The sequence below is a fragment of the Staurois parvus genome, unplaced genomic scaffold (assembly GCF_062004578.1).
Source record: "Staurois parvus isolate SC_StPar_1 unplaced genomic scaffold, SC_StPar_1.0 ptg000111l, whole genome shotgun sequence".
Classification (NCBI taxonomy): domain Eukaryota; kingdom Metazoa; phylum Chordata; class Amphibia; order Anura; family Ranidae; genus Staurois; species Staurois parvus.
In genome coordinates, this window is record NW_028317907.1 from 537,775 (window position 1) to 559,331 (window position 21,557).

Here is a 21,557-nt window from a genome sequence, read left to right on the forward strand (position 1 = left end):
TGTGGTCAAGGATACAGGGACCCAGGGGCGGACTGACAACTCATGGGGCCGCCGGGCAATAGGGGATCATGGGGCTCCTGTGTCCTTGCCCACACTCAAAAAAACCTATAAAAAAGGTACCAGGGGCATTTCATGGGGCCCTCTACTGACCCCGGGCCCTCAGGCAGTGCCCGAGTGCTCGAATGGTCAGTCCGCCCCTGCAGGGGCCCCATAATCCCCTATTGCCCAGGGGCCCCATGAGCTGTCAGTCCTCCCCTGCTTCCATCCTGTCCTTTATCCCCAGCTTCTTGAACTTGAACCTGCTGGTTATAAGTGGAAATAAAACTTTTTCCCTTCCTATATTAAGCTGTAATGTACTGCGTTCACCTCCCGGACTGATTAATATGGCGAGATCTGTTAGCAGAAGGAATTATTCACTGGAACACTTTCATTACAGTCTTTATCTTTCTTATATTTTGTTTGTAATTTAATTACCTTGACATCTCTGCCTCTCTTTCTCTCTCTCTCACCGGTGCGTTGAGCCAAGGCCTGCTTGCAGCATGCTAAAAGATGAAGATTAAATGACTGTATAAGAAGAAATAATTTAATATAAAACCTAATTGTTAATGCAAGCTTGTATCATTGGACAAGTGTGTACATAAAAACTCCACAGTATATACTAATCCTGGTTTAGTATATATTAATTCTGGTTCTAAATGAGAAAAGAAACAGTAGGAAGAAAAACCACTAAAAAGCAGCCAGACTCCAGCTGTCTTTTGAAGCACCAATTCATGGGTAGATTATAGAAGTATTGTACAGGGGTACCTCGGTTTATGAATTTAATGCGTTCTCCGGGACGTTTTGTATTGCGAAAAATTCTTAAACCGAAACTCTGCTCTGCGCAACTTCTGGCTGTAATGTGCAACCTCTGGCTGTACTACACAACCTCTGGCTGTACTACACAACTTCTGGCTACACGTGCAAAAGAAAGGGAATGCCCCACAGGACCCAGGGGCGGACTGACATTTCAAGCACTCGGGCACTGCCCGAGGGCCCAGGGTCAGTAGGGGGCCCCATGAAATGCCCCTGGTACCTTTTTTATAGGCTTTTTTGGGTGTGCTTTGAGTGTGGGCAAGGACACAGGAGCCCCATGATCCCCTATTGCCCGGGGGCCCCATGAGTTCTCAGTCCGCCCCTGCTGTGACCTGTACTCCTTCCACAGTTTCAAAGCTACACACTTCTTGTTTTTTTTTTCTTTCTGCGAACGTGCGAAAAACGAAAAAACCCATAAGTGTTCACAAAAAACGTGCAAGTGCAAAACACCACACAAAAAAGTGCACTTAGGGGTGTGCTTTGTCCTTCCCCCGAAGGGGATGGACCTCTACCCTGATCCCCCGGAGCACGAAGCTCCTGACGGGGACAAGGTTCCCATTTGGTCCACCTAGCCAAAAGGCCTGGCGGACCACCGTTCCTTGTGGCCAGCCAAAGCCAGCCTCTCAGTACTTGGCCATGGGGTTCTCTCAGAGAGAAAACCCCCTAGGGACAGGGGAGGAAGGAACCAAAAGGCCACACATCCTCCCCCTAGACTTCAGGGTAGGCCCGAGGACCCACACCCTCCATCCTGTGAGAAAAACACACACACATGAGTGAAAAAGTGACAAACAGTGGGAGAAATAATAAATTAAATAAATAAAAAGTGGTCGTGCCAAATGTGCACAGACCAGGCCCTGAGGCCTGTAGCAAAAATTGCCCCGAACGTAGCCAAAAGGCCTGGTCCTGAGGGCGCTGTGCAGAAAAAGTGTTTGAACTAGTGACCATGTGCCTTTTCGCAATTTGAGGTCCCACACCCAAGTGCTACTAAGAGCACCCCTGAACGACAACTCAGGGGGCACTGGTTCGCAAACTTTCTGCCCTCCCGGCCCCTGGCCAGACCAAGGTAGATCCATTCAAATCAGGAGGAACTGGGCCCCTCCGGTCTTCCCGGGGGAATTACTCTCGGGCCCCAGCAGCCTGTGCGTGCTTCGATTTCTGTTCCAGCCGGTACTAGCCGTCAGGACCCCCATCATACCAGCAGGGGTACTATACAGCCAGTCATCCCCTAGACTGACCATGGAGCACCCCTGCTGGACACTGATAAGAACAGATACTACACTTGATCTTAGCCAAAAGGCTACGCACTACCACACTCGGCAACACTGGGGTCTTGTACTCACTTAGCCACGTGATTTTCGGTTGCCTCCTGCCAATATCCACCAGACTCTTCCTAGTGAGGGAGATGCATGCTCACACCGCCTCTGGACAATGTGGACAGTTTCCTCCTGGCTCTCTCCAATGAGTTTTCTCCTGATCCTTGGACTGACCTTGCAAATAGGCCCCCAGCTAAGGCTAGCTGGGATCTCAGTGTCTTCTGGATGGCTTCTTCCCAGACTTCTGCCCAGGAGGTAGAGCCCCTCAACAGGAATCTCCTCCTGCAGATCTGGACCCAGGAACCCTGCTACTGATGCCTCAAACTATTTATGGGCTCTCTCACCACCATCTGGGCACACCTCCCTAAGGATTGGCTGGAATCTCATAAATATTCAGGCTGCAGATTCTACTCTCCCTCCCACTATGTTCTAGAATCTTCTAGAACACAGGGGGGAAGTAACAGAGCAGCAGCCTGTGAAACACTGAGCAGCCCTAAGCAATCAATCCCTGCTCCACTTATTACAGGAGAGCCAAACTAAATTTTCCTAGCAGCCTATTCTAACTAGACGGGCGCTACATGTGTATTGTCATAATTGCCTGTTTGTATGCCATATATTGTCAGGATTCCCAGTTTTAGACCACATCTTTCTAGTGTTTGTTTAAGGGACCATAGCACTCTAATTTAATCCCCGGAAGTGCGTTGCTATCAAACCATGCATTATTTGCAAACACGAGCGCAGGGGTGGACCGACAACTCATGGGGCCCCCGGGCAATAGGGGATCATGGGGCCCCTGTGTCCTTGCCCAAACTCAAAAAAGCTTATGAAAAAGGTACCAGGGGCATCTTATGGGGCACCCTACTGACCCTGGGCCCTCGAGAAGTGCCCGAGTTTCCAAATGGTCAGTCCGCCCCTGCACGAGCGTAATAGCCAGCATTTGACAGCAACACCCATGTACACAAGCCCTGCAGGTGAAGGACAGATAGGATACACAGAGAAGATCCAACCACTTAGGTGCCAACTGTCATTTTCAAACATTCTTTAGAGACATAACAGCTGCAATTTGATTGGCTGTGGTCTGAAACCTTTCTGCTTAAAAATCTAACCCCCATTAGGAGTAATATAGGAATTCCCACTTAGAAAAAGCAGAATGGATTAGTGTGATTACTATAAATTAGACCAGTTCTTTCAACAGTTTCTGTCTGGGGAACCGCGTTCAAGACTCGGCTAATTACGATTCAATACACATCAAACAAACTGCATCGTCTTGGCAGCTTGCAGAGAAGTTCCCACACTACAGATAACATTCACAGGTTGTGTTATACTGCATTTTAGAGCATTTTTCTGAGTTGTTTTTCATTCATCTCTTATTTTTCTCAGTGCGAATGACTGGCTTTTTTATTTTTTGGCTTCTACGTTCCTTAGATTCTATTCACATTCATAATTATTATTAAAGGCGATGTGGACCTAATCACTAAAATGTCGTGTACACTATATCAAATTATTGTAATTTTAAAAGTCATTTTTTTAAATCTGCAGCTGCCGTTAAAATAATACCCGGTGATCCTGCCATGTTTAGACACTTCCTGTTATAGAGTGACATCACTCTGTCCATGTCTACAAATTTTGCTCCTGTGTTGTCACACAGGCTTCTGATGAAGGTTACAAGCGGGTCTTTCGGTATTCCTTATGAATGACGCGATTCACTGTTGTCACCAGGAATGTGCCTAGGTTAATGTACCACTACCCCAGAAACATTCAAATACCAGTATGATCCCTACTATACTGTGTCACATGGACACTCTGGATGCAAACCTATTTGTGTCCACCCCCCCTGTTGCTAGGACACTGGCACCACAACAGAGGATGCTGTGTCCGAGTCGCCAGCATCCCAGCAATCAAGGAGGCTGTGCAACATTGGTTACTAGGAAGCTGGGTTTAACAACATCAATGGTTGCTAGGATGCTGGCAGCTGAGCTGCACAGAGTCATTGGTTGCTAGAATGCTGGCGGTTCAGTCATACAGAGTCACTGGTTGTTGACAGTGGGAAGTATGTGTAGGAGAGGAGTATGGTGGGTATGACAATGGGCAGTATGTACAGGAGAGGAGTGTGGAGGTATGACAGAGGTATGCTGGGTTTAACAACATCAATGGTTGCTAGGATGCTGGCAGCTGAGCTTCACAGAGTCATTGGTTGCTAGAATGCTGGCGGTTCAGACATACAGAGTCACTGGTTGTTGACAGTGGGAAGTATGTGTAGGAGAGGAGTATGGTGGGTATGACAATGGGCAGTATGTACAGGAGAGGAGTGTGGAGGTATGACAGAGGTATGCTGGGTTTAACAACATCAATGGTTGCTAGGATGCTGGCAGCTGAGCTTCACAGAGTCATTGGTTGCTAGAATGCTGGCGGTTCAGCCATACAGAGTCACTGGTTGTTGACAGTGGGAAGTATGTGTAGGAGAGGAGTATGGTGGGTATGACAATGGGCAGTATGTACAGGAGAGGAGTGTGGAGGTATGACAGAGGTATGCTGGGTTTAACAACATCAATGGTTGCTAGGATGCTGGCAGCTGAGCTTCACAGAGTCATTGGTTGCTAGAATGCTGGTGGTTCAGCCATACAGAGTCACTGGTTGTTATGGCCCAGTCTCCAACATCCTTACAACTAGCTCAGTGACACTACCCTGTGTATGCAGAACAATGCACTTGAGCTTCAGTGAGAATGGAGTCTCCAGTATGGACACTCCGGCCTGAGGGCCACTTCCTCCCAACGAATATAGCCTGAAGGGTTTTCACTGACAGTAATTCTGCCCTGAGAAATGCCGTGCAGCCCTTGCTGGGTTAGATGTAGACCAGTGGCTTCAAAGAGGCTTCCCTTTCATACAGTAGGTATAAGGCTGGTGGGTGAGTGTTGTAGAGTACCCAATACCAAAGTTTATGACACTTTGGGAATTGTAGTTCATATTTTTATTGATACAAAATATCAAGATTATCCAACACGTTTCGGGAGAAATACCTGGACTAAAACTGCGGTATCATGAACTATAGGTATTAGGCGCTCCTCAACATTCAACCCAAAGCTTTCTACTTACTGTAGGGTTTCTCAAGCAGGCTTCCATGGAACCCAAGCATTCTTCTGGAGGTTGCTAGGGGTTCCTTGAGCAATGAGCAATTTCTACCCCGCAGATAAGTTCCCACTGACACCAGCTATCTGTAGGGGGGAATTCTTCCCAATGACCACAAGTGTGAGGACCATTCTTCCCGCTGACCATCACACTAATGTACCATGAGTTGTAGATACAATCATTTTTTCCAGGGGTTCCCTGAGACTGGAAAGTTATACTAAGTGTTCCTCTGTGTTGAAAAGGTTGAGAAAGTCTGACTTACTGTAGGTTTAGGTACACTGCTCATTCATTGTCCATCAGCCCCTATGAAGAAGGACTCATTCTTCGATTAAATCCAAAAGTACTGATATCCCACTTCTATCAGTCCAACGCTACCACATTTTGTATAGTAGGAAGGGTTAAAACCTCAGTGAGATTGTTATAGCTCTGCTTCATCCTATCCCAGTGACACCATTACGCTCACTTCTTATCAGTTGTCACCAGGGCAGGAAGTGAGGGGAAGTCTCCCCAACAGGAACACAGACAGTAATTTTAAAATGAAAGAAGTTCGGACTCATTTCTACTCTTTTAAAAATGAAATAAAACACAAGCCCTGAGCAAAGCTGTGTGCTTTTCAAAGCTCTATTTTTAATGTCGATTGATATGTATGAAAGAGGGGAAAAAAAAAACACACACTATACTGCTTATTATGAGCCACTCCATTCACATATTATGAGACAAGCTGGTATCTTCATGGAGCTAGAACAGGTTTCATAAATATTGTATGCTGGTGATTATACAAACCACGCTATGTAAATATCACAAACACAAAGCAGAATTTGCTGAAAGCACAAACCTGCGATGTTGGCAAGCCATCCCACATCTCCTAACATGACGTTCTCCGTATTATTTTGCAGGCTCACAAGTTCATTGGCTGTCCAGCGAGTCTATCCCATGTATCCATTGCCAGCTGATGGGTGTTGGAAGGCTAGATCTCCTCCATGTCTAATGTGTGCACCGACGCACAGCCGATTCCTTCCACCCAGCTTCCTCCTCCCCGGAATCTGCTCTCCAGACATATGAATGTGTCTACACCTTCAGGTAGGTCCGATGGACACTTTTCTGACTAGGCATTTTGATGAAATGAGTTATAGGTACACACTACCAAAAATGTGCCAGTTCCAGACCAGGCAAAGTTGGGGGTATTACAAGCAATGAAGACGTGTGTTAGACAGTAAGATGTGCAAAAGAGGGGTGCAGACCATATGAGAACAAGCGGTATGAAGAAGAAGAATGTGAAGGGTATGACATTGGGCAATATGTGCAGGAATGGAGTGCAGAGGGTATCACAGTGTGCAGTATGTGCTGGAGAGACGTATAGAGAGTATGACAGTGTGCTGTATAGGCAGGAGAGGAGTATGGATTATATGACAGGGGGCAGTATTTACAGGAGAGGAGTATAAAGGGTATGACAGTGCACACTATGTGTAGAAAGGGAGAGTATGACAGTGGGAAGTATGTGCAGGAGAGGAGTATGGAAGGTATGATAGTTGGAAGTACCTGCAGGAGAGGAGTGAGGAAGGTATGATAGTTGGAAGTACATGCAGGAGAGGAGTATGGAGAGTATGACAGTTGGAAGTATGTGCAGGAGGAGTATAGAGGGTATGACAGTTGGAAGTATGTGTAGGAGAGGAGCATGAAAGGTATGACAGTGGGCACTATGTGAAGAAAAGAAGTATGGAAGGTATGACAGTGGGATGTATGTGTAGGAGAGGAGTATGGTGGGTATGACAATGGGCAGTATGTACAGAAAGGGAGTGTGGAGGTATGACAATGGACAGTATGTACAGGAGAGGAGTGTGGAGGATATGATAGTGGGCAATATGTACAGGAGAGGAGTGTGGAGGGTATGATAGTGGGCAATATGTACAGGAGAGGAGTGTGGAGGGTATAACAGTTGGCAGTATGTACAGGAGAGGAGTGTGGAGGATATGACAATAGGGAGTATGTGCAGGAGAGGAGTGTGGAGGGTATAACAGTTGGCAGTATGTACAGGAGAGGAGTGTGGAGGATATGACAATAGGCAGTATGTACAGGAGAGAAGTGTAGAGGGTATGACAGTGGGCAGTAAGTACAGGAGAGGAGTGTGGAGGGTATGACAGTGGGCAGTATGTGCAGGAGAGAAGCGTAGAGGGTATGACAGCGGGCAGTATGTACAGGAGAGGAGTGTGGAGGGTATGACAGTGGGCAGTATGTACAGGAGAGAAGCGTAGAGGGTATGACAGCGGGCAGTATGTACAGGAGAGGAGTGTGGAGGGTATGACAGTGGGCAGTATGTACAGGAGAGGAGTGTGGAGGGTATGACAGTGGGCAGTATGTACAGGAGAGGAGTGTGGAGGGTATGACAGTGGGCAGTAGGTACAGGAGAGGAGTGTGGAGGATATGACAGTTGGCAGTATGTACAGGAGAGGAGTGTGGAGGATATGACAATAGGCAGTTGTGCAGGAGAGGAGTGTGGAGGATATGACAGTGGGCAGTATGTACAGGAGAGGAGTGTGGAGGTATGACAGTGGGCAGTATGTACAGGAGAGGAGTGTGGAGGATATGACAGTTGGCAGTATATGCAGGAGAGGAGTGTGGAGGATATGAGAGTGGGCAGTGTTTACAGGGGAGGAGTGCAGAGAGTATCACATTGGGGCATTTTATTGAAATACATTGGAGCCTATGCAGAAGGGGAAATGAGGGTGTTTTATTTTTGTAGGTATAGTTGGTCAATCAATGGCTTCAGATGGCTAGGGAAGTTTCTTTCAACTAGGACACAAGTCAGCGTGGGGACTGGTAGCCCCATACACAACAAACCGTGATGCCCATTTTTTTTGCTTTTAGCACTCAACTTCAGGGACAACATGTTTACTTGCTGCTTAATATATTGCACCACTGTGATGAGATATTCAATGTTACTTAATCTGTCAGTGGTCATAAAGTTGTGGCTGATCGGTGTAAATTGCCATTGTTACAATCGCCCTGAGCAATAACATATGGCTACTGGATTGAGTTCATGTAGACAGGCTGAAGCTAAAGTTAAAGTCAAACTCCACAGCTTCACCAGATAATCCCAAGGAGCCTACATTCCTCCCATACAGTGACGCAGCAGCAGCCATAGCAGCCTACACAGCTTCTACGAGGCCTGAGAGTAGCACACTCACATTAGGACCTTCATAGAATGGGTTCCCAAAAACATCCGTACCTTACAAATTATGCTGGCCAGGCCGGGTGGAAGGGGGGCACCCAGATTGTATTAAACCCAAACTCCAACCCTGAGAAGGCAGGATCCTAGAAGAAAAAAGTGAACATCTTCAGGTTTTTACACTAACGTCTTAAAAAAAAACGCCTTTTCACCCGGCGGTGGCATATAGGGAATTAATTAAACGCCTCCTCTGTCCTAGTCATAGGACGGCCCCGCCTGGATTTACGGCTTAATAACCATTCAGTTTTCTTCCTTTTATCTGTACATGAAAGCTGGTGGAGTCCCCGGTGATGTTATAAAAGAAATGCGTTTGACTGATTGCCAGTTTCTGCAGAAAACTCCCCCACTGTCGGCTAGAGATGGGGGGGGGGGGACAGTGCACGTGCGACATTCTGAGGGGGCAAAGACGTTCTTTTGGTTTTATACCTAGATGTCCCAAAAACATTAAAGTGGACCTTCCATCAAAATGTAGTTGACCCCCAACGTAAATTTTCGAAAATATGGGAACCGTGGTTGCAATATGCCTTTCCCACGCTCCCTCTGGCTAGTATGGGGATGTAATGGCGTTTGGTGGTTGCCCTCTTGGACCCCTGCTTTTTTTTTTTTTCTCTTTTTTTTTATCAATTTTTTTTTATTCTCCCTTTTTCTGTTAGTTTTTGGGTGACAGTGGACAGCTGCCTTTAGTTGTTAAAGTCGGAGTTTCATTAATGTTGTTGTAACTTATGTGCCATTGATAGCCCCTGCGTGGGCGTACCTTCTGCCTTGTTGGAGTTAGAACACTGTTTTTCTATTATGTTTTTTCTTATCGGTGCAATTGATAGCCCCTGTGGGGGCGTGTTGTGTTGCCTCTGTTTTATACTGATTAAAATTAATAAAAACCAAAAAAAAATAATGTATTTGACTCGCCCCCCCACCCCTCTCAAATAAAAAATGCTAAATCAAAGTGATAATTAACCCCTTAATGACTGAGGGTAAAACAAATGTTTTTTTAATTTAAATATTTATTAATTTTTCAGACGAACAAGTTATACAAACATACTCATTAAAACCTTAGCTTATTATCAAAACATTTATCGTTTCATCCCCCCCATCCAATCCCTGACCCCTTCTGCTCTGCATTTTCCCGTTCATTGCTGGAGATCGTAATCCCTATAAAAGAATAATCCCCCATAACCTCTAAGGCTAGCCTTGACTTTTTGAATTCCTCCCATTTGTTCCATCTTGTATGGTGACTCTCCATCTTATCTTCATTCAAATGATAAAGTTCCTCCAATTTACATATTTGATCCACCCTATCCACCCAGTCTTTTATTTTTGGCACCTCCTGTCTCCTCCAATACTTGGGTATCAGTCCCTTTGCTGCATTCAAATACTACAATAAACCAGATTCTTTGTATTGGTAAAACAAATGTTAATGCTTGAACACAATTTTGCAACTCTGACATACAGGTACATCTCAATAAATGAGAATATCATGAAAACATTTATTTATTTCAGTAATTTAATTCAAAAAATGAAACTCATATATTATATAGATTCAGTACACACAGAGCGATATATTTCAAGCATTTCTTTCTTTTAATTTTGATGATTATGCCTTACAGCTAGTGAAAACCCAAAATTCAGTATGTCAGAAAATGTGATTACATAAGACCAATAAAAAAAAATGATTTTTAATACAGAAATGTTGACTTACTGAAAAGTCTGTCCATGTACAGTATAGTGTGCACTCAATACTTGGTCGGGGGCTCCTTTTCCATGAATTACTGCATCAATGCGGCGTGGCATGGAGGCGACCAGACTGTGGCACTGCTGAGGTGTTATGGAAGACCAGGTTGCTTTGACAGCGGCCTTCAGCTCGTCTGCATTGTTGGGTCTGGTGTCTCTCATCTTCCTCTTGACAATACCCCGCAGATTGTCTATGGGGTTTGGGTTGAGTTTGCTGCCCAATCAAGCACAGTGATACCATGATCGTTAAACTGGGTATTGGTAATTTTGGCAGTTTGGGCAGGTGCCAAGTCCTGCTGGAAAATGAAATCAGCATCTCCATAAAACTGGTCAGCAGAGGGAAGCATGAAGTGCTGGAGAATTTCCTGAGGGCTGAGCTGGACTTGATAAAACACAGTGGACCAACACCAGCAGAAGACATGGCTCTCCAAGTCATCAATGACTTCACACTGGACTTCATGCAACTTGGATTCTGTGCCTCCTCACTCTTCCTCCAGACTCTAGGACAGGGGTGGGCAAACTTTTTGACTTGAGGGCCGCAATGGGTTCATATATTGGACCCGGGGGCCGGACCAAGAGTAGATGAATGATGTGTATGTGTCATCCATAGTAAGTATAGTAATATTCCCCCATAGTAAGCATAGTAATTAATCCCCCATATAGTAATTCATCCCCCATAGTAATTCATCCCCCATAGTAATTCATCCCCCATATAGTAATTCATCCCCCATAGTAATTCATCCCCCATATAGTAATTCATCCCCCATAGTAATTCATCCCCCATATAGTAATTCATCCCCCATAGTAATTCATCCCCCATATAGTAATTCATCCCCCATAGTAATTCATCCCCCATATAGTAATTCATCCCCCATAGTAATTCATCCCCCATAGTAATTCATCCCCCCCTATAGTAATTCATCCCCCATAGTAATTCATCCCCCATATAGTAATTCATCCCCCATAGTAATTCATCCCCCCATATAGTAATTCATCCCCCATATAGTAATTCATCCCCCATAGTAATTCATCCCCCATATAGTAATTCATCCCCCATATAGTAATTCATCCCCCCTATAGTAAGTCCCCCCTGTGTCAATTTACTTACCTTTGCTCCGCGCGTTCCTCTCGCCGTGTTCCCGCACCGTTCCGGTCTTCAGGGCGGACTGTGAGAGGAGCCTAGCTCCCTCACGTTCGTCACGCTGCCCCGCCTACACACATCCTGACAGCCTCACATCACGCTCCGCGGGCCGGATTAAAAGGTCCGCCAGGCCGTATACGGCCCGCGGGCCGTAGTTTGCCCATTGCTGCTCTAGGACCTTGATTTCCAAATGAACTGAAATATGTACTTTCATCCAAAAAGAGGACTTTGGACTACTAAGCAACAGTCCAGTCTTTTTTCTCCTTAGCCCAGGTGGGACGCTTCTGATATTGTCTCTGATTCAGGAGAGGCATGACACAAGGAATATGACAGTTTTAGCTTATGTCCTAGAATTTCCTGATAGAGGGCTGACCTGGACTTGATAAAGCACAGTGGACCAACACCAGCAGAAGACATGGCTCTCCAAATCATCAATGACTGTGGAAACTTCACACTGGACTTCATGCAACTTGGATTCTGTGCCTTTCCACTCTTCCTCTAGATTCTAGGACCTTGATTTCCAAATGAACTGAAAAATGTACTTTCATCCAAAAAGGAGTACTTTGAACCACTAAGTAACAGTCCAGTCCTTTTTCTTCTTAGTCCAGGTAAGACGCTTCTGATATTGTCTCTGATTCAGGAGAGGCATGACACAAGGAATATGACAGTTATAGCTTATGTCCAGGGGCGGACTGACCATTTGGAAACTCGGGCACTGCCCGAGGGCCCAGGGTCAGTAGGGGGCCCCATGAGATGCCCCTGGTACCTTTTTCATAGGCTTTTTTGAGTTTGGGCAAGGACACAGGGGCCCAATGATCTCCTATTGCCTGGGGGCCCCATGAGTTGTCAGTCCGCCCCTGCTTATGTCCCAGAATTTCCTGATAGAGGGCTGAGCTGGACTTGATAAAACACAGTGGACCAACACCAGGAGAAGACATGGTTCCCCAAATCATCACAGACTGGAAACTTCACACTGGACTTCATGCAACTTGGATTCTGTGCCTCCTCACTCTTCCTCCAGACTCTAGGACCTTGATTTGCAAATGAACAGAAAAATGTACTTTCATTCAAAAAGAGGACTTTGGACCACTAAGCAACAGTCCAGTCCTTTTTCTCCTTAGCCCAGGTAAGACGCTTCTGACATTGTCTCTGATTCAGAAGTGGCATGACAGGAATACAACAGTTGTAGATCATGTCCTGGATACATCTGAGTGTAGGTGGCTCTTGAAGCACTGACACCAGCCCATAGTCCACTCCTTGTAAACCTCCCCCACATTCTTGCTTCACAATCCACTCAAGGCTATGGTTATCCCTGTTGCTTGTACACCTTTTTTCTACCACACTCTTTCCTTCCACTCAACTCTCCATTAATATGTTTGGATACAGCCAGGGGCGGACTGACAACTCATGGGGCCCCCGGGCAATAGGGGATCATGGGGCCCCTGTGTCCTTGCCCAAACTCAAAAAAGCCTATGAAAAAGGTATCAGGGGCATCTCATGGGGCCCCCTACCGACCCCGGGCCCTCGGGCAGTGCCCGAGTTTCCAAATGGTCAGTCCGCCCCTGGATACAGCACTCTGTGAACAGCCAGCTTCTTTAGCAGTGATCCTTTATGACTTACCCTCCTTGTGGAGGGTGTCAATGACTGTCTTCTAGACAACTGTCAAGTCAGCAGGCTTCCCCATGATTGAGTAACCTACTGAACCAGACTGAGACCATTTAAAGGCTCAGGAAAACTTTACAGGTGTAAATAGCTGATTAGAGTGTATTGAGTCTACAATATTGAACTGTTTTACAAAATTCTAATGAATTTTGGGTTTTTTCACTAGCCGTAAGCCATAATCCTCAAAATTAAAAGAAAGAAATGCTTGAAATATACCACTCTGTGTGTAATGAATCTATAAATATATGAGTTTCCCTTTTTGAATTGAATTACTGGAATAAATTAACTTTTTGATGATATTATAATTTATTGAGATGCACCTGTATGTTATTAAAACCGTACATATCATTACAACTACTTTGTGTGTCTGGGAGGTTTTTTTTACTTTTTTTTTATAGTAAATGGTAATGGATATCTACCGTTTTTTTATTATTATTATCAAAGGAAAACTGGCCCAAAAAAGTAAAAAGAATATTTTTTTTATTTAGCTGTTTATTTCTTGCTACTACCATAACTTACCACCAAAGAAAAACCCCAAATAAATTCTCCTGCTCCTGATGATCGCAGTGATGCCACATATGCGTATGTTAGTCGTTCTTTGTACCCATAGTGGGGCCCAGAACAATAGTGCGCATTTTGCTTTTTTTTATCCTACTTAAAACACGCTGACACTGATACTAATTAAAAAAAATCCTTCCCAAAATATACTGACCCAGACCTTTGACCTTTACCTTGATCCTAACACTAACCCTGACACTGATCTAGATCAAACCTTGATCTAGCTATTTCTTTTTTATTGTTTTAATTTTTTTTTTGTTTGTTGATATTTTTCTCTCCTGCAAGGAGAGAAAGATACAATGTATTATATAATTATACAGGATTTATATATTATTATTATACAGGATTTATATGGCGCCAACAGTTTGCTCAGCGCTTTACAATATAACGGGAGACAATACAGCAAGAATACAGTTCAATACAAGAGGGATAGGAGGGCCCTGCTCCTTGGAGCTTACAATCTAGGAGGGAGGGGCTAGTGGTACAAAAGGTAATAACTGTGGGGGATGGACTGGTTGGAAGAGTAGAAGATTCCATTATTAGCTGAGGGCAGGATAGGCTTCCCTGAAGAGATAGGTTTTCAGAGATCGCCTAAAAGTGAGCAGAGTAGGCAATAGTCTGATAAATTGGGGTAGAGAGTTCCAGAGGATGGGGAATGCTCTGGAGAAGTCCTGGAGACGAGCATGGGAGGAGGAGACAAGGGAGCTAGAGAGTAGGAGGTCGTGCGAGGAGCGGAGAGTACGGTTTGGGTGATATTTGGAGACAAGATCGGTGATGTAATTTGGGGCAGAGTTATAAATGGCTTTATATGTTATGGCAGAGAGGGGTGGAGGACACTGAGTGGAGGCCAGTGGAGGGATTGGCAGAGAGGGATGGAGGACACTGAGTGGAGGCCAGTGGAGGGATTGGCAGAGAGGGATGGAGGACACTGAGTGGAGGCCAGTGGAGGGATTGGCAGAGAGGGGTGGAGGACACTGGGTGGAGGCCAGTGGAGGGATTGACAGAGAGGGATGGAGGACACTGAGTGGAAGCCAGTGGAGGGATTGGCAGAGAGGGATGGAGGACACTGAGTGGAGGCCAGTGGAGGGATTGGCAGAGAGGGATGGAGGACACTGAGTGGAGGCCAGTGGAGGGATTGGCAGAGAGGGGTGGAGGACACTGGGTGGAGGCCAGTGGAGGGATTGGCAGAGAGGGATGGAGGACACTGAGTGGAGGCCAGTGGAGGGATTGGCAGAGAGGGGTGGCTGATAATGTATCCTGTATGTATAAAATGTATCTTTCTCTCCAATAAGAGGAGAAAGAAAACAAAGGGGCGGGCTGCACAGTGACTAATCACTGCAATTGCAAATCAGAGGCTATCACAGCAATCAGGTGAACGGGAACCGGGGGTCCCGAGTTCCGGTCCCATTCGTTAGTATGAGACCCGGGGCTTTCGAAGAGAGCCCGGTTTCTGTGCTGTGTGTGCGCTATACACAGACACTGGTACACATATACGCGGCCTCATGGATAAAGACCCACTTCTGTGATTCCGCATATTTGCATACTGCTGTCGGGAAGGGGTTAAACCTTCAGGTTTTTTTTAGGCAATGTCAACAGCTGATTTAATCACTTCTATGACCTCATACACACTGGGTGTAAAAACACCACTTTTATGCAGGCCATACATGGGTCGAATTTCGAATGAATTAATTCCAAAATTTGACCAACCAAGCCTTTAATTTCATCTCATGTTGCTACAGAAAAGAATTTTCGTGGCCAAGAATTTTCTTTTCTTTCCAGGTCACAGCTCAGGCTCATTTCTTTTTCGCTCATATTTCTCGCACGATTCTCCCATCGTTTATTCAAAATTCGTTCATTTTTCAGAAAATTTACAACATGTCTGATCACTCAGATTCAATGTTCGCACGAAAATTGCCTGTTTCTATGACCAACTAATGGTGCGAAATTCGAACAAAAACTCTTAGAAAAGATTTTTGATAGAAAATTATTTCGGAATTGAAACCATGTATGGCCGGCTTTAAGGGTGTTTGGCACCTTTTTTTGCCCATAAACGCACCTGTATGTAAGCGTACATAGCCATGCACACATAGGTAAATTATAACAAGACAGCGCTTTTCCTAGAGGATGTCAGATGACGAAACGCGTATGACGGGGCTTTGGTAGTGATGTCACCACGCACGAGAGAGCGGTCTGAGTATACATAGACCTTTCCTGTGAAAACCAGAAGTTCAGGGAAGCAGCACTGAGAGAGCAGGAGCCAACAGGATCAAAAGCTGTGAAGTGCAACTGGGTAATATTTATTTTATTGTGCTCAATGTGTTCAACTAAAAAAGCGTTAAACAATATATAACCTTGGGAGAAAAAAAATCACTTTGTCTAGGCAAAGATGACGTCACTGGACCTTCTCATGGGAGGATCTACCAAACACTACAATGTCAAAGTGACAAACATTTTTAATTTATTATTACATAGTGATGAAAAGATGACATGCATAATCTCTCCAATACAAAATTGCAACGATAGAATGCCTTTAGGCGGATGTAGTTTGCTCTGTGCACTGCGTATCAAGCAAAACAGCTTTTTGTTATTGTTTGTTGCATCTTGGTGCTGCTGACATCCTGCAGCCATTACCAATCTTTATGCACTCCAGAGCTGGCCTCATGGCATTCCTCAGGGTGGGTTTCCTGATAGTAACAACAGTGGACCCATCATTTTGTAAAATTTGTTGAAGCGGCCACCAGAAATCTGTATGACAGGGTGACAACACAGGAGCACAGTTAAGATACAGGGACAGAACGTTGTCACCCTATAGCAGGAAGTGGCAGGGTCATCAGATATTCTTTTAATAAAAGCTGCAGATTTAAAACGTTTATAAGCAGTATTACTGATCTGGTGTACAGAAGGCTAAATGGAAAGAAGAAGATTTCCAGGGGCTGAAATGCTGTACAGTACAGAGGTTAGCGAATGGTGCTGAATCACTACAGGTTGTTCCGCTTCAAGGCCGGTGATTCTTCATACAGAGATCCCGCTGAGGAAAAAAAGAAGCTTCCATATGGAACTGACAGGTTCACTTTTACCCCCTCCCGTCCTTGGCAGTGTCTGCCAAAGACTCAGAGAGAGATGAAAGCAGCCGGACCTTCGGTGAGATACCCACTAATATCTCCCACTGCCCCTGGTTGTCAGGAATATCAACTGTGTATCTTCTTATTGCTGTGGTAGAATAGAATTTTTTCTACTGCTTATATAATAAAATACAATTTGTAAAAATATTTCAAATTAATAAATTATTAAATATTATTAAATTTTTTTTTTTATCATAATTTACATGTACAAATACTTTTAAAAAAGAAACAAAAGTAATGTAAATCTGAAATATTATATTAATATGTAATAATTGCAATTTGCAGCCAGCCATTGGAGCTATTGGGTTCTTTCTATTCATTTACCAGGCTACTCTTAACTGTTTTGCTGCAAAGCTCAGCGGCCAAAATTAATATTATAAAATCATCGTCCGGTGTTAATCTCTCATCTTATTCACCTGATAACACTGCATATAATAAAACAGTTATTTTACTTACTTATCAGGGTGTACAAGAGCCAAAGCACTGTCTGCCAAAGACTCAGAGAGAGGTGAAGGCTTCAGGGTTTGTAAATATATATTTAAAATAATTAATATTTAAAGTTTATTAGTACATTTGAAAAAAAAGTATATATATATATATTAAAATCTGGATTTATATAGTGCCAACAGTTTGTGCAGTGCTTTACAACATACGGTGAATAGTAGAGTTAATACAATTCAATACAGGAGGGCCCTCCTCATTATAGCCTGCAATCTAAAAGATATATATATATATATATTACACTGCTCAAAAAAATTCAAGAGATGAAAACATTTGGGCTTTCAGTGAGATACACACTAATATCTCCCACCGTCCCTTGGTCCCACCCCCTACCCACCTCTGAGCACCGTCCCTTGGTCCCACCCCCTACCCACCTCTGAGCACCGTCCCTTGGTCCCACCCCCTACCCACCTCTGAGCACCGTCCCTTGGTCCCACCCCCTACCCACCTCCGAGCACCGTCCCTTGGTCCCACCCCCTACCCACCTCCGAGCACCGTCCCTTGGTCCCACCTCCGAGCACCGTCCCTTGGTCCCACCCCCTACCCACCTCCGAGCACCGTCCCTTGGTCCCACCCCCTACCCACCTCCGAGCACCGTCCCTTGGTCCCACCCCCTACCCCCCTCCGAGCACCGTCCCTTGGTCCCACCCCCTACCCACCTCCGAGCACCGTCCCTTGGTCCCACCCGCTACCCACCTCCCAGCACCGCCATTTATAGAGAATTCAGAACCAAGTATCATTTTCTGGTGCTAAGTAATTTGTATGGAACTCATTAATGATAGCAAGCAAAGCAGTAAAATAGATCCCCTGCAGCCATCAATAATAGACCCCCCAGCAACAATAGATCTCCCCAGCAACAATGGACCCCCAGCAACAATAGTACCCCCACTAGCAACAATAGATCCCCCATGGGGTGGACTGACAACTCATGGGGCCCCCAGGCAATAGGGGATCATGGGCCCCTGTGTCCTTGCCCACACTCAAAGCACACCCAAAAAAGCCTATAAAAAGGTACCAGGGGCATATCATGGGGCCCCCAACTGACCCAGGGTGCTCGGGCAGTGCCCGAGTGCTCGAATGGTCAGTCCGCCCCTGGATCCCCCAGCAGCCAGCAGCAGTAGACCCTCCACCACACCCCTTGCCATTTTATAAATTAAGTGCTTGAGGTGCCGGAACTTCTTTCCGCCACATTCCCACTGAAAAAAAAGTCCTGGTTATACCTCCCTATAATAGACAGTTATTTCTGGAGTTAAGATTACACACACAGCTAAATGAGTTCCCTGCTCCCCCCTGCTTTTTTCCCGCCCTATGCAGCCCCGCATTTCAGTAAAAGATGGAGGCCATAAGTCATGGTTGCAAATAAAAAAAAAATTGCATTATGGGAAATTCCCTGCTAACCCTTCCCGTGACAACTGTCCTCTAGGTTTCTGCACTATTCCGAAATGACACTGAATCATATAATTTTTTTCTTTCTGTACAGGAGGAATTAACAGCCACAACATGGGTTCAGCTCAGGCCCCGTGATGGCCGTGATGGAGCTGAAGACGTGCCCCAGGGCTCAACAACAGCGCTCTCCCGTACAGCCAGCCAGGAATCCCCAGCCACCCAGCAAAAGCTGAAGCACACACAGTGAGTTGGATGCACCCATTTGCTTTCTTTATCACACAGCAGTCATTCTCCAGAGGCAGCCAAAAAGCTTAAAGACGGTGCTGGGCTTTTAAAAGAAAAGGAAGCGTGCCTTGCAAACCAACTGTCATGGAGGTGGCCGGTTATTTTTTTTAGAAATTTATAAAAAATTTTAAAAAATCATATAAACAATCAATGATCTGAATGTTCACAAAACTAAAATTTAGGAGATATATTATTATTATACGGGATTTATATAAATTATTATTATTATTATACAGGATTTATATAAATTATTATTATTATTATACAGGATTTATATATTATTATTATACAGGATTTATATAAATTATTATTATTATTATACAGGATTTATATATTATTATTATACAGGATTTATATATATTATTATTATACAGGATTTATATATTATTATTATACAGGATTTATATATATTATTATTATACAGGATTTATATATTATTATTATTATACAGGATTTATATATTATTATTATACAGGATTTATATATATTATTATTATACAGGATTTATATATTATTATTATTATTATACAGGATTTACATATTATTATTATACAGGATTTATATATTATTATTATACAGGATTTATATAAATTATTATTATTATTATACAGGGTTTATATAAATTATTATTATTATTATTATACAGGATTTATATATTATTATTATTATACAGGATTTACATATTATTATTATTATACAGGATTTATATATTATTATTATACAGGATTTATATAAATTATTATTATTATTATACAGGATTTATATAAATTATTATTATTATTATTATACAGGATTTATATATTATTATTATTATACAGGATTTATATATTATTATTATACAGGATTTATATATTATTATTATTATTATACAGGATTTATATATTATTATTATACAGGATTTATATATTATTATTATTATTATACAGGATTTATATAGCGCCAACAGTTTGCTCAGCGCTTTACAATATAAGGGAGACAATACAATTACAATACATTTCAGTACAGAAGGATTAGGAGGGCCCTGATCCTGGGAGCTTACAATCAATAACTACTTCCAGGCCAAGCTTTTTCTGACACCTTCGGTTTCCATTTAACAATCAGTATTTTTTTTGCTAGAAAATTACTTAGAACCGCCTTTATATATATTTTTTTTTTAAAGCAGAGGCCTTAACCAATTCATGTCCGGACACTTTCAGCCCTTTCCTGTCCAGACCAATTTTCAGCTTTCAGCGGTATTGCACTTTGAATGACAATTGCACGGTCATGCAACACTGTAATCATATGAATTTTTTAGCATTTTTTAAGAAAGATAAAACTTTATTTTGGTGGTATTTATTCACCACTGAGATTTTTATTTTTTTTGCTATATAAACAAAAAAATCCAAAAAATTAATAATCTTAAAATGGGGTGCAGCGCTATTAACAAACCAATGAATAAATAAAATGTGGTCTATGTTATGCACTTTATATTTATTTATTTATTTGCATATGTGTAAACACGATGTCACTATTGGGGATTTATTGCACTATCAGCACTATTATAAGATTGATTTTTACTCATCTATTTGATCTTTTTTGAGCATTTTATTTATTCATTGGTTTGTTAATAGCGTTGCACCCCATTTTAAGATTATTAATTTTCGGGAGGTTTTTTTGTTACCTTTGTTGTTTCAGCAGCTTTGTGTTTTTTGTTTGTAACGCTCGCTTATTCCTTCTATATACAAAAAAATCCAAAAATTTTGAAAAAAAGTGTTTTTCTTCATAAATCTTGGCCAAAATGTATTCAGTTATCTTTTTAGTAAAAAAAAAAAAACCAAATTAGTTTATAAGCATTTTATTTTTGTAATTATTTTTATTTATGTTGTTTTTTTTTTTTGACGCTGTACTACTTGTGGGGGGTGATGAAGATTTTTTTTTTTACACTGATTGCTTTTATACCCATAAAGGCTGTAAAAGCAATCATTTCTCCTCCTCTCTGGCTTCATTCTTGCAGCCATTGAGAAATACTGTGAGAGCTGTGATTGGTCATAGCTTGTCACATGGTACAAGGCTGTTGTGAATAGCCCTGTACCATATGACCTCTGGGATCATTCACAGATTTCACAAGTAGTAAGCAATGATGTCAGACGTGACATCTTGCTTACACCTATTCATGTGATCACTGATTGACCAATCAGTGATCACATGATCGGGACCTCACACCGAGGACAGTCAAGTTCCTCCACCCCAAACTGTCTCCACCATGTCTTCATGGACCTTGCTTTGTGCACTGGTGCGCAGTCATGTTGGAACAGGAAGGGGTCATCCCCAAACTCTTCCCATAAAGTTGGGAGCATGAAATTGTCCAAAATGTCTTGGTATGCTGACGCCTTAAGAGTTCCCTTCACTGGAACTAGGGGGCCAAGCCCAACCCCTGAAAACAACCCCACACCATAATCCTCCCTCCACCAAACTTTCACTTGGCACAATGCAGTCAGGTAAGTACCGTTCTCCTGGCAACCGCCAAACCCAGACATGGCCATCGGATTACCAGACAGAGAAGCGTGATTGGTCACTCCAGAGAACACGTCTCCCCTGCTCTAGAGTCCAGTGGCGGCATGCTTTACACCACGGCATCCGACACTTTGCATTGCACTTGGTGATGGAAGGCTTGGATG

The 21,557-nt window shown here is 43.4% G+C and overlaps 1 protein-coding gene across 2 annotated transcripts in view; it reads left to right on the top strand.

Annotated features, from left to right (window-relative positions):
• Positions 1 to 21,557, top strand: part of LOC149467451 (G protein-coupled receptor 22-like) — a 278,911-nt gene that overhangs the window by 205,682 nt on the left and 51,672 nt on the right. For both annotated transcript variants that reach the window (XM_089671648.1, XM_089671647.1), the window contains 2 exons: positions 6,188 to 6,371; positions 18,710 to 18,858. The gene's annotated coding sequence lies outside the window, so the exon portion shown is untranslated. The remainder of the gene's footprint in view (positions 1 to 6,187; positions 6,372 to 18,709; positions 18,859 to 21,557) is intronic.